The 13,717-nt window shown below is 37.6% G+C and overlaps 2 protein-coding genes across 2 annotated transcripts in view; one reads left to right on the top strand and one right to left on the bottom strand.

The window, feature by feature from the left end:
• Positions 1 to 13,717, top strand: part of LOC106874156 (uncharacterized) — a 67,369-nt gene that overhangs the window by 6,279 nt on the left and 47,373 nt on the right. The gene's annotated exons all lie outside the window — the stretch shown is intronic.
• Positions 1 to 13,717, bottom strand: part of LOC106878766 (short-chain collagen C4) — a 54,792-nt gene that overhangs the window by 11,444 nt on the left and 29,631 nt on the right. The window contains exon 2 of the mRNA XM_052975019.2: positions 1,739 to 1,815. The gene's annotated coding sequence lies outside the window, so the exon portion shown is untranslated. The remainder of the gene's footprint in view (positions 1 to 1,738; positions 1,816 to 13,717) is intronic.

Genomic DNA, 13,717 nt, shown 5'->3' with positions numbered 1-13,717 from the left:
CCACGCTTCCACCAAGTATCTTTATTGGGAGCAATGTTGATTTCAAACGCCATTACCGAGCACACTTTAGAACTTATATACACAACCCCAAATCCCAAAACATTCCCTTACCCAGTCCTAGGCCATTGTAAGTGCGGCTCTCCCGTGCAACACTAACCACGGCATTTGTAAATTCTATTGAAGGAAATTGCTCACCATCTTTCGCAACCACCATTATTTAATAGATTATCAGATGTAATCCTGTCTTGTAAACACAGATTTTACTCATCGTTTGCCCATTTTGTTAAATTTATGTAATTCCCTAATTACGATTAGCTTTAATTACAGTTAATCTTAAAGTACAATTTGACCACACTATAAACATATTCCTCCTATAATTCCACTCTTTTTTCTAAATTATTCCTTTTTGTGATTTTCTGTGCACCTTCCTCTTTTCTAGTGTATTCTCCCTTACACCCACACATACTCACACTTTGTATTCTTTCACCATCCTCTCAACCAAAACCGCTAATACATACCTACTATTGCCTTCGCTACCAACCAATGGATTTATTAGATATAAATGATTTTTTAAATTTGTTATAATTAATAGGCTACTATACTGATAACTTATAATAGATAACTTTAACTATTATTTCAAGTAAATATAAAACTTTTATGATTAAAATTATAAATAGAACTTAAAGAGTTCATATTTTCCCACTCTAAAGATGTGAGTATGTAAATATAAACTTAAAAAGATATATCTAGGTCCCTATATATATAGCTGTATATATATATATATATATATATATATATACACACACACACATATATATATATATATATATATATATATATATATATATATATATATATATATATATATATATATATATATATATATATATATATATATATATATATGTATGGCTGTGAGTGTGCATATATATGCGTGTATGTATGTATGTGTATATGTATGTATACATGTGTGTGTGTGTAAATGTAGATGTATATATGTGTGTATATATATAATATATGTAAATATATGTATAAGTTTATGTATGTGTGTATATGTATATGTATATGTGTGTTTATAAGTATGAATGCAGGTTGGTGTGCGTCTGTGTATATATAAATGTAGGTGTAGGGACATCTATATATATAAATATATATGTATATAAAGTAAACAGAAAATGGAGAAATATTGATCAACGACAATTGACTTGCATCAATTATTATTTCTTATTTAAATACAAGTAGAATGTATCCCATCTAACAGCTGTTTCTGCTTCCAGTTTTATATGGTATTGCTACAGAAAATTCTAGAAATAATATTCATAATATTTGGTAATGATTCCGATATAGAACATGGAACTTCATCAGAGTGAAGAAAAATGCATACATAAAAGAAAAGAAAGAAAAAGAAGAGCCTTGAGAGGAAGATGAAAGGCTTAAAATATTTAAATCATACCATTTTACCTATGGGTGGCTTTCGGACGTTGAGTAAGTGACTAAACTTAAAATAGTAACTGGTGAGTTAATTTTTCCATGGGAGTAATAAGGTGGATAAGTAATAAAAAAGTAAAAATAAAAAATTTACAATAAAGAATACGTCAATAGATTTAGACAAAGAGGGAGTGAGAGTATCATAACGTTTTGAAGTAATCATAATAGTTCTTAATAATTATGTTTATAGTACTAATTAACAGTTTATCATGATAAAGTGCCCAACAATTAATTTCAATTATTTACTTACTGATATGTTGTAAAGTCCAAGCACCTATTGCCTGTAATGTGATTGACCAAGGTCCAGCGTTCGATATATTTGGTCAACTGAATTTGAAAACAAAGGGCAATCTATTAAGACCGGTTACGGGTTGCTGCAAATAAATAGAAAAATTAATTAATTAATTAATTAAAGTATGGAAAATTATTATATGTTGTAAGTGGCCCAAAATCGCTTAGGACATTGTATATAAAAACAAACATGTAAACAAGTACAATGCGAAGGAATGAACAGTGCCAGCAGTATCATTAAAACATAGAGAGGTGTCTATTTAGATAATTATGAATTAAGGCGGTCGGGTGACGTGGAGGAAATGGTCCAAAAGCTTTATGAAACAGAAATGTGAAATTAGTAGAAAAAAGAAGGGAACAAATTTTAAGGAAAAGAAATAGGGGTGATAAAGTTGAAAATTACGATTAAGGAGAGCTAATGACTAGGGAAGTAAACTAAATTGAGAGAATTATAATACAAAGTCTAACTTCTGAACTACCATCCACAGTATCTAAGCAGTGAACTGACTAGACAATCAAACAGTTACTTGGCTACACATTTCCTGACTACATTCAGCCTAGTGGTCACATGAATACGTGCAAGTATAAATCCCTAAGTTAATTAAATGGTTACAATTTAATTACTTTCTAATTATTATTATTGTTACAGATGAAGTCTGATACTACAGTTTGCTCAATCATAGTTAATATATATTATCTTATTATTACCATAATTATCATTATATCAACCCATGCTTGGGTGCATACATATGGGGGCTTCCAAAATTGCACTTCCATGTATGCATTAATCCACCTAACAGCAATGATAATTCGTAGAAAAGCGCTAACTGCAATACAAAGTACAAGCAAATACAAACTGAAAGAGGTGTGAAGTTAATATTAAAGTGTTAGATAAATTTTGTTATACGGGCTGGGAAGGTTATTGAAATGAGTTAATCTAATAGTGGGGGGGGGGGGGTCTCCAATAAATGGAAGTAGTCCCTTGCTGACTGGAATTAAGTCCAGAATGAAATTAAGTTATGTGAAACAAGCTAACAAATGGTATAGAAAGATAAAATTAGTTGCAAATAGAGCCAAATTAATTAATTGCTAAGGTGGCAGGTCCAGGTGCCATTGGGATGGGATAATGGTAGGTAGGTGAATGGATACTTGTGCACTCTATAGTCTAAATTAAGAGTTAATAGAACTGGGATTATATGATTAAAAGGGGGTGAGAAGGTTAAATTGAGGAGTTGTAAATTGATATAATATATTGTATAATTTAGTGATTATGTGTGGGAGGGGAAATTTTAAACTCGGATAGACTACTGTAGGGTTTTTAATGCTGGATTACCTATAAGATGTCTAGGTGTTTATGACTATTGAATAAGCTTTAATTTGAAGCAATATATGCTATCATTTAGTATCGAATTCTACTATTTCTATGGTGAAGAGCTCTGGATACTATTAGTGAGGATAATGCAAAACAGTCCCTAATACTATTTATATCTAGAGAAGGTAAACTTACCTATTGTGCAGGCAATCTAAATTACTCTCTTCCCACAATTTCAGTAATGAGTGTCGGGCCTCTAGTATGAAACATTTTTCATTGATGCACACATTGTAGAGGCGAGGAATTTCCATTCTAAAATAGATCTAATATCTTTATCATTAAGTTCCCAAATATATTTACTTAATCTTGTCGAATTAATCTTATTTCTATTTCTGAAAGTGTGTTGGTATGTGGATAATCTTCGTTTCATTTCATTTTGGGTAGCTCCTATATATATTTTTTACTAATTGTGTTTTGGTAAAATACATCTTTTTTTTTTTATAAGTATTTCTAAGGGTGCAATTATATTTATTTCTGAAATAATCACATAGGTAGTGCTGTGGGGGAGAATTACTTACTGGTGGGGTTGATGTTAGGTGTATTATGATAGTGTTATTAGGATTGTTGGTATTATCATAACTAGGTTTGAGGTGGGTATGGTTGTTGTTATTTGTATTCTTATTATTGTTGTTATTGATATTATTGTTATTGCTATCTAAATAACCAATCTTATTTGGCTATTAATAATTTCCGAATACCTGCTATTCTTACCAAAGTGCTTATTTGTAATTTCGGGTATAGATTTGGCTCAGTTCGTTTCAATTTGCATAACATACGGGAGAATAAGCCAATGAATATCTTTCTTTTTTTTTCCAGTAATCTTACCGTACGACACAGCTTTATTGCTGTTAGAGTGATGCTTGTTATGTTTACGCATGTTAGTATTAATCTCATTATCAATGTTATACGCGTTAGCACTGCCGTTGGTGGGGCTACGACTGGGTTTCTGCCTACAATATTTTAAGTTATTGTTGTTGTCATCGTGATTAGTGATACTATTAGCATCATTCATGCTTCGCTTCGTTCTCATCATTTTATTATTATTTTTATTCCTATTATTATTGTTGTTCTTATTGGTGTTGCAATTCCCTTCTTGTTAGTATTGTGGACTATAAGTTTTTGCGATTTATTGCTTAAATTAGGCATATTTCTATATTCTATTGTCCTTAGTCATTATATTATTATATGGGATATATTTCATTTTACTTTTGTAACCTGCGTCTTTTAGTGCCTTATATTGATCTTTATGTTTATTGAATAAGTCCTCATTAGAAGAGAGAGAAGAAATTCTTTTACTAATGCTTTTTATAAGAGTTTTTTTTATAGTTTATATATTTTAAGTTTGAGTTTGGTTTCATGCAAGGTTCATGTAGTCCCGTATTTAAATTACAGTTAACGTCTAGGTAATTGATAAAATAATTTTCATTCTCTATAATGATAGAAAGGCTGAATCTACTGAAAAATTTATACTGGTGTTTTTTTAAGCAGTTCTAGGCGTCTGTTAGAGGTGTTTCTAATTATAAAAAGTGCATCATCCCTGTAGAGTCCCCCACCAAATTCTGGGAATTCCTTATTGTCTAATAGATGTATTCCAACAAGGTCAGTCACTTCCGCTAAGTCTGGGGATCCCATTTTTATATCAAAGAAATTTGGGGTGTCCTTTCTTGCCCATAATTTGTTGATCTTAGTGTAGTTCTTAGCAAAAATGAGAGCACTATTTAAGATAGTAGGGTTTATAGAAGAGTAGTAATTTTGAATATCAGTTTGCAGAGGTTTATGTTTATCCTTATGTTTTATATTAGAGAACCAACCGATTACAATGTTTTATATTAGAGAACCAACCGATTACAATAATTTTTCTAAGGACAGGTATGTACTTATCTAAAATTGCTTTACTTAGTTTTCCTAAATCTGATTTATTGGGGCAAATTAATCTGAATTGAGTGTTACTTAAGTAGCTATCCTTATGGTCCTTAATTGTGATACGAGCTCAATCGGTGTAAAAGGTTCCCTTCTATCATCTATATTATAATCAGACATAATTTTATTGGCGTTATATGTTGGTATAAATAAATAAATTAATAAATAAATGAAAGTATAGAAAAGTAGTATATGTTGTAAGTGGCCCAAAATCGCTTAGGACATTATATATAAAAAACAAGAAGTAAACCTATTGGCGAATCCCGTTATTGTAAATCTTTTATTTTTACTTTTTTATTACTTATTCACCCTATTACCCCCATAGAAAAATTAACCCACCAATTACTATTTTAAGTTCAGTCATCTACTTGGCGTCCCAAAGCCACACAGGCAAAATGGTATGATTTAAATATTTAAAGCCTTTCATTTTCTCTCGAAGCACTTCTTTTCTTTTCCTTTCTTTTAAATATGTATTTCTGACGAAGTTTCATTCTGACGAAGCTCCATGTTCCAGATCGAATATATTACCAAATATTATGAATATTATTTTTAGAATTTTCAGTGGCAATACCATATAACGCTCGAAGCAAAAAGAGCTGTTAGACGAAATGCAGTCTATTTCTATTGAATTCAAAAATAATTGATGCAAGTCATTTTCTGTTGATCAATATTTCTCCTTTTTCTGTTTACTTTAAATTTGATTCCTGGTGAACTCGTGCTTATCTTTGTCATTATCTGTAATCTATGAGAATAATATGCTTATGTATGTATGTCCATGGTTAAAATAGGTAATTATACCGGTAGTATAACGGATAGTTTCATCCTTTAGACGGTTATTCCAACCTCTAAACTCTGCTAACCTTAAATACACACACACACACACACACACACACACACACACACACACACACACACACACACACATACACACACATACATATATATATATATATATATATATATATATATATATATATATATATATATATATATATATATATATATATATATATATATTTAAATGAGAGTGTACCTATGTGTCTGTGTGTATGTATATGTGTATATCTGTGTAATCATATTCGTAGGCTTACTCATATATGTGAAGAGGTATAGATCTGTATATGTGCATGTGTACGTGTATATATGACGGTGTACATATCTGAATATATATGCATTTAGGTATATATATTTAGACGGATATATATGTAAGTATAGGTGTATTTGAATGTGTATATATTTATGTAGGTATATATATATATATATATATATATATATATATATATATATATATATATAGCTATATAGGTGTATATGTATGTATGTATGTATGTATGTAAGACTGTGTGTATGTGTATATATGTGTGTGTATATGTATATGTATGTATAAGTATGTGTGTGTCTGTATATATATGTGGATGTTTGTTTATGTATATGTTATCTAGCATGTATTTATAAGTTATGAATTAAGAAATTATGTTAAATTATATTATAGATAGATATATGTATATATTTATGCGTATAGAATAGTGTACTTTTGTATGATATATATACATATATATATATATATATATATATATATATATATATATATATATATATATATATATAGTTCAAAAACACAATAACAAAAAAACAACAAAGTGAGGACGTGATATGGATAGTATTATTGGACGCTCAGGAAAGGAAAGAGAGAGTGTATGACGTTTCGGGCGTAGCCCTTCGTCGGAAAGATGGAAAGTTCGGAGAATGGAAGAACGGAGAAAGAGGAAAATGGTACCGATGCCCACGAGGTTACATGATGAAAAGACCGGAAGAGGAGGTGGTGGGGGGAAAAGTTCTTTCTAAGATAGGAGAGTGAAAAAGGGAGATGAATATCGGTGCGCGTGCGAAAGTCTGCGAGTGTGTGTGTGATAACAGAACGTGTGTGTGCGTATGTATGTGTGTGTGTGTGTGTGTGTGTGTGTGCATGGTTTGGTGGTTTATCTGTTAGTGTGTTTGTGTGTGTGTGTGTGTGTGTGTATGACGTAGTGGAAGAAATTAGTAGCAGGACTGGTTAGTGGACGCTGTAGACAGTGTAGGTAGAAGGTCAACAGGTGGTTGTTTGGGTGTGTGTGTGTTCGTGTTTGTGTGGGGTTGTCGGTGTTAGGTACGTGTACGTGTGTGTGTGTATTTTGTATGTGCGCGTGTGTGTATGTGTATGTTTTCTGTGCGTGCGTGTGTGTTTGTGTGTATGTGTATGTTGTGTGTATGTGCGTTGCTGTGTACGTGTGTGTGCGTGCGTTTGCTATTGTATATGCGTGTGTTGTTTTTGCCCATGTGTGTATGATTGTATGCGTGTCTGTGTGAGTGTGTAGTGTTGGTGAGAAGTGTGTGTGTATGTGGGTGTGTACGTGTGTGTGTATATGTGTGGATGTGCGTGTGTGTGGGGGATTGTGAGTGTTAGGTACGGGTGTGTGTGTGTTTATGTATGTCTGTATGTGTTTCCGTGTGCGCGTGTGTGTATATTTTTTGTGCGTGCGTGTATGTGTATATTGTGTATGTTTTCGTGCGTGCGTATGTGTTATGTATATGAGTGAGTATTGTGTATGTGAGAGGTGTGTGTGCATGTGTGTATATGTGTATGTGTGCCTGTGTGTATATGTGTATGTGTGTCGTGTATGTGTGTATGTGTGTGTGTGTGTGGTTTTATGTATGTGAGGGGTGTGTATGTGTATGTTTATGTGTGTGCGTGCGTATGTGTGTTATTTTGTGTGTGCACTCCTGTGTGTATGTGTGTGCATGTGTATGCGGCTGTGTATGTAGGCGTGCGCGTATATATGGGTGTGTGTGTGTATATATGTGCGTTCGGCTATGTGTGTGTGAGGGCGCGTATGTATGTTTGTCATGTATGTGGGCGGTATATATGTAAGGTGTGTGGGTATTTGTGCGTGTAGGTAGTGGTGAGATAAAAAGTAGAAAAAAGTAAGTCTAATAACAAGAGAATAATGGATATAATGTAAGGGGGACGAGGGGGGGGGGGGTTAAAAAAAAAAAAAAAAATTATGTAAAGTGTTGCAGGGACGTAAAGGGGAGAGTCATAAGGAAGAGAAGGCTGTGTTGAGTCCGAAGGGGAAAGAAGAATTAAGGTTGAAAATGTAGCGTTGCTCCAAGTGGAGTCGCGAGGGAGTGGACCCATGGTGCAGGGCGAGGCCAAAAACGGAGATGTTAGAGGGAGAGTGGTTGGGCAGTTGGAAGTGACGGCCGACAGGGGAGTCCGAACCTAGCCGAACGTCCCTTAGGTGTTCGGTGAAACGGTCGGCCAGCCGGCGGCCCGTCTGCCCCACGTAGAGTTGGTTGCATAGGGTACATTTGATGCAGTAAATAAGGTTGGAGGAGGTGCAGGTGAAACTGTGTGGAATGTGAAGTGTTTGTAGGTTCGATCCGGTGACAGAGGTAGTGTTGGTGATGAAGGGGCAGGTGTGACAGCGGGATCTGGAGCACGGGAAGGAGCCGGGTGGGGGTGGGGAGGAAGAGGAGAAGGTACTGCGGACCAGTAGGTCGCGTAGGTTGCGGGCGCGTTTGAAAGCGGATAGGGGTGGGTTGGGGAAAATGGGGTGGGTAGTGGGATTGAGCTGGAGGCGACGGAAGGCCCGTAGGATCCTCCGACGAAGGGGTAGGGTGGCAGGGTGGAAACGGAGTGGGAAGGGGGTACGGTTAGGGGATTGGTGTGGGGGAGGAGAGAGGGCGGTGGTGCGGTCGATTCGACGAGCGCGGGCGAGGGCGGATTGGACAAGGTGGGAGGGGTATCCTCGATGCATGAACAGACGAGCAAGATACTGGGACTGGGTCTCGAAATCCTGGTCCAGGCTGCACAAACGTCGGAGGCGGAGGAACTGGGAGTAGGGGATGGCTCGTTTGGTGTGGAATGGATGGGAGGAGGAGAAGTTGAGGTAGAGGTGGGAGTCAGTGGGTTTGAAGAAGGCGGAGGTAGTGAAGTGAGAGAGTTGGAGGGGGGGTTGATGGAAAGAGAGATGTCGAGGAAGTTGACAGAGGTGTCAGAGATGGTGGAAGTAAAGTCAAGAGCGGGGTGGAAGTTGGAGAGGAAGGAGATGAAAAGGCAGAGCTGTTCGCGGGAGAGGGAGGTGGCTCCTATACAGTCATCTATGTAGCGACCGTATAGTTCCGGGGTCGGACCGGAGAATTGGGAGAATACTTGGGCCTCAATGTAACCAACAAAGAGGTTGGCGTAATTGGGCCCCATTCTCGTCCCCATCGCGACCCCAGATTCCTGTTGGTAGGTATCTCCGGCGAACGTGAAGCAGTTGAGGGTGAGGACGAGTTCTGCCAGACGAAGCAGGGTAGGGGTGCTAGGTGTGGGGTCAGGGCGGCGGTCAAGGAAGTATTGGAGGGCTGAGAGACCATCGTTGTGTGGAATCACTGTGTATAGGGATTTGATGTCCAGGGTGAAGAGGAGGTGTGAGGGGCCGGGAGGGAAGGAAAAGGAATTGAAGAGGCGAAGGGCGTGGTTGGTGTCGTGTATGTGGGATGGGAGGGCAGCAACTAACGGGGATAGGATATGGTCGAGGTATTTTGAAATGAGTTCGGTGGGGCAATTGCAAGCAGAGACAATGGGGCGGCCAGGGTTGTTAGGTTTGTGGATCTTGGGAAGGAAGTAGATGGAGGAGGTGCGAGGTGTGCGGACGATGAGGTTGGTGGCGGTAGCGGGGAGAGCAGAGGAGGAGATGAGGTCATGGATTGTGGAGGACACAAGCCGTTGGTAGGAGGGGGTGGGGTCGGAGGGGAGGAGGCGGTAGAAGAGGGGATTGTGAAGCTGGCTGAGCGCTTCCCTCCTGTAAAGGTCCGTGCGCCACACCACCACTGCTCCACCTTTGTCCGCCGGCTTGATGACGATGTCGTCACGGCGGCGGAGATTGCGGAGGGCGACCGATTCGGCCCGGGTGAGATTGGCCCGGAGGGGTCTTTTTTTAAAGTCGAAACGCTCGACCAACGCCTTACAGTCATCCACGAACAAGTCTAGGCTACTGAATTGGCCTGGAGGCGGCGTCCAGTTGGATGGGCGGCGTCCCAGGTCCGAGAAGTAGTCCCGATTGTCGGGACGCTGTGTTGACGTATGGAAGAACGCGCACAGTTTGATGCGGCGCAGGAACTGGCTGACATCAGTGCGAGTCCCGAATTCGTCACAATGGGGCGTGAGAGGCGTGAAGCGGAGGCCCCTACCAAGGAGCGAGCGCTCAGCGGCGGACAGGGGGAGATTGGGTGGTATAGTCACAACCGTGTGAGGAAGCGGGGTGGTAGGGTGAGTAGGGTCGGGAGGAGGAGGTGTAGAAGCGGGGGGAGGAGGAGGAGGGGGAGAAGAGGTGGGATGGGGTTGGGTGGGGTTGGGGTTGTTGGAGGTGTGGGGAGGTGATGGCGTGGGGGTTAGGATGTCCGGGTGGGAGGAGTGTGAGTGTGTGGAATGGGCGGTGGAGGGGGGCATGGAATCGGGAGGGGGAGCTGAAGGGGAGGGTGAGAATACATAGCTGATCTTCTGAATTAGGTATTCGTGAAATGGTACGATTTCGAAACGTTTCAATGTGTGTGTTGCACTTCGGTAGGAAAGCACATTGTCAACTTTCCTGTTCCTAACATTTTAGGAACTGGATTGGCATGAATACTGAATGTGTTGCGAAGTTTGATGCACTGGTCTTCTGAAGAAAGTCTTCTCAGTATACTCTGCATATTATTGGAACTTCACTGTATATTATTGGAATCTCACAGCATCCTATTAACGAATGATGAGAAGCAGGAAGCTGAATTGGATGTTACTATTTCAGGTGCTGTCCCAGTAATTAACCAGCTCAGATATATACGTTCTTCAGAAGATGAGAAGTTGATAAAACACGTCGAACATGTTGCTTATGAATGTTGGGTAATGACTAAAATAGTATGAACGTGAATACATTCAACTGAAATGAATTTCCTCCTGAGGAACTCTCCAGCAAAGTTACTCGGCAGATTGCGCAGCTCGAAGATCAAGGAATCTCTCAGGGTCAGCCTCTAAGTCTTTGCATTGAGAAGTCATATCTGCAGTATTGTGGACACGTGCTTAGAATAGCACAGGAAAGTCTCGCAAGACGGATTTGTTAAGTCGGGTCAATCGACAGGAGAGCTAAGGCCGCACCAAGGAACAACATAGTCTCATTCGGTCACACATAAGTATCTAACCGGAAAGTGTAATGATAGTTCCTTCCAATAGCATTCCAAAGATGAAATGCCTGAGGAATCTACCCACTGTCCCACCTAGGAATCGTGGGTAGCGAAAACATAGGGTAGTTTACAGTGATTTTGTTTGTTACTAGAAAACGAATTCATTTCGCATTCTCTTGTATTTCTTGTCTATCTTAACATTAAAGCTGAACTGAAAATATTTTTCAGAATATTTTTCCCGATTATAGTCATAGGTATATACATAAAATTACTAAGAGATATTAACCTGGCTCTGACTATATACACATATAAACATACTTAATATCATTGTATAACAGAGTTACTTTTGATGAAAACAATTATAGGAATGCTATTTTAACATAAATTTAAGCAAGTATCTTCGTATTGAATGTTTTACTGAGAAAAAAGTGATAGTAATGGAAAACTTATTCAACATTGGTGAGATCAGAAGTCAGTTAAATGGCTTAAGATAAATATTGTAGAGGTGAATAGTGAATATGTTATAATATTTAATCTGGGGCATAAACGCTTCTTCCACCTTTTTGTTTTGACAACATTGTATGTTATAAAATTAGCTCGTACTTGGTGTGTTACAAGGTTTATCATCGAGAGATTTCTTTCAGAAGAAACGGTTCTATGGAAAAAAAATTAGAAATATCTTCATACAATTAGAACTGCAGACTATTTATTATCGAATAGAAACTGTAACAAGCAATACTATGACAATTTCGGACCGCTTCTTATGATGAGATGTGTAACAACTTCATTGTTAATTCCACCAAATTTATAACATTGTGTTGCATTTAGGCTTTTTGCCTGCATTCATAGCTCTTTTGTTCATCGAGTATTTCTTTATTTCAAGCTTTTATATTGCAAAAGCATACCCATAACGATTAGTGCGAATATCCCCGTTGTTTGTCGAGGATAGATTAATTTTGTGGTCTAAGTTTCTGTCTATTTTAAGATTCCTAGAGATGCAGTCAGGCACATTTACATTCTTTTTTTTTTTTTTTTCTTGCCCACAAGGGGCTAAACATAGGGGGGAGAAACAAGGACAGACAAAGTGATTAAGTCGATTACATCGACCCCAGTGCGTAACTGGTACTTAATTTATCGACCCTGAAAGGATGAAAGGTAAAGTCAACCTCGGCGGAATTTGAACTCAGAAAGTATCGGCAGTCGAAATACCGCTAAACATTTCGCTCGGCGTGCTAACGTTTTTGCCAGCTCGCCGCACATTTATATTCTTCTGAATCTGTTTATTTTATAACCAAAATGACAAAATATACAGATACTTATGACATACCATGTCATATCAACAATTAAGATTTCAAATTGCTTTTTTTTGTCATTTTGATTATAAAATAAACAGATTAATCAACGGAATATAGTGTCTGCAAGTTGATGAGTACCTCATATTCCCCTCCATTTTCTTATTGCTATATATATATATATATATATATATATATATATTAGCCTTTATATATCTAATACTCTATATTTAATACTCAATATTTCATATATTCAATAAGACATTCAATACTTCATTTCATTTTAGTATTTATATTATATATTCGATATTCTATATCCCACATTAATTTTATAAGAATATAAATAAAACATAAAAAACAGAGTTGGAACTCTTTTAAATAATATATTCCTCTATACACGATCATACAAAACCCATTTTATATATTTTTTATTTTTGTTTTTATTTTTATTCACACACACACACACACACACACATATATATATATATATATATATATATATATATATATATATATATATATAGGAATAAATTATCCATGTATGACCAACTAAAATTAAAAGAAAAATTTGATAATGTACCAATCTCCGTATTCTTTGTTGTGTGCGTGTGTGTGTGTGTGTGTGTGTGTGTGTGTGAAAACAGAGAGAGTGAGTGAGTGAGTGAGAAGAGAGAAAGAACTAGAAAAGAGAGAGAGAGAGAGAGAGAGTTGGAAATAGCTTACTTGTGCAGGTGTTGTCTACACTAGCGTAAGGATGGTCCACTACGGGCGGCACTTTTCATCCTGTTGTAGGCTATTGTTGTAGACAATATGTGTGCATTTTGGGGTCCGAGGGCGGAAAACGGAAGGGCCACTCCAGGCGGCACATATTCTAGCTACGCTAGTGGCTGTCTATCGAATGCTCTGCCAGTAGGTTGCTGAGGGCTTCAGCAAAGAAGACACACCGTTTTTTAGCTAACTCTCAATTGCTTTACAGCACACTGATATGAGACCCCCACCTATTGGATCTACTGAAGTATTCAATCTTAAGTCCATCCTGATATCATCAGCTCCATTCAAACTCTGAAATCCTGAAGGTCTGACATGCCATATTGGCAAACAGGTATCTGCCAAACACCCGTTCTCTCTCTCTCTCTCTCTCTCTCTCTCTCTCTCTCTCTCTCTCTCT

Source organism: Octopus bimaculoides, chromosome 20 (genome assembly GCF_046866305.1).
Source record: "Octopus bimaculoides isolate indiv1 chromosome 20, ASM4686630v1, whole genome shotgun sequence".
Lineage (NCBI taxonomy): Eukaryota > Metazoa > Mollusca > Cephalopoda > Octopoda > Octopodidae > Octopus > Octopus bimaculoides.
Note: the sequence above shows the minus strand (reverse complement) of the source record. Positions and strands in the feature narration are given on the sequence as shown.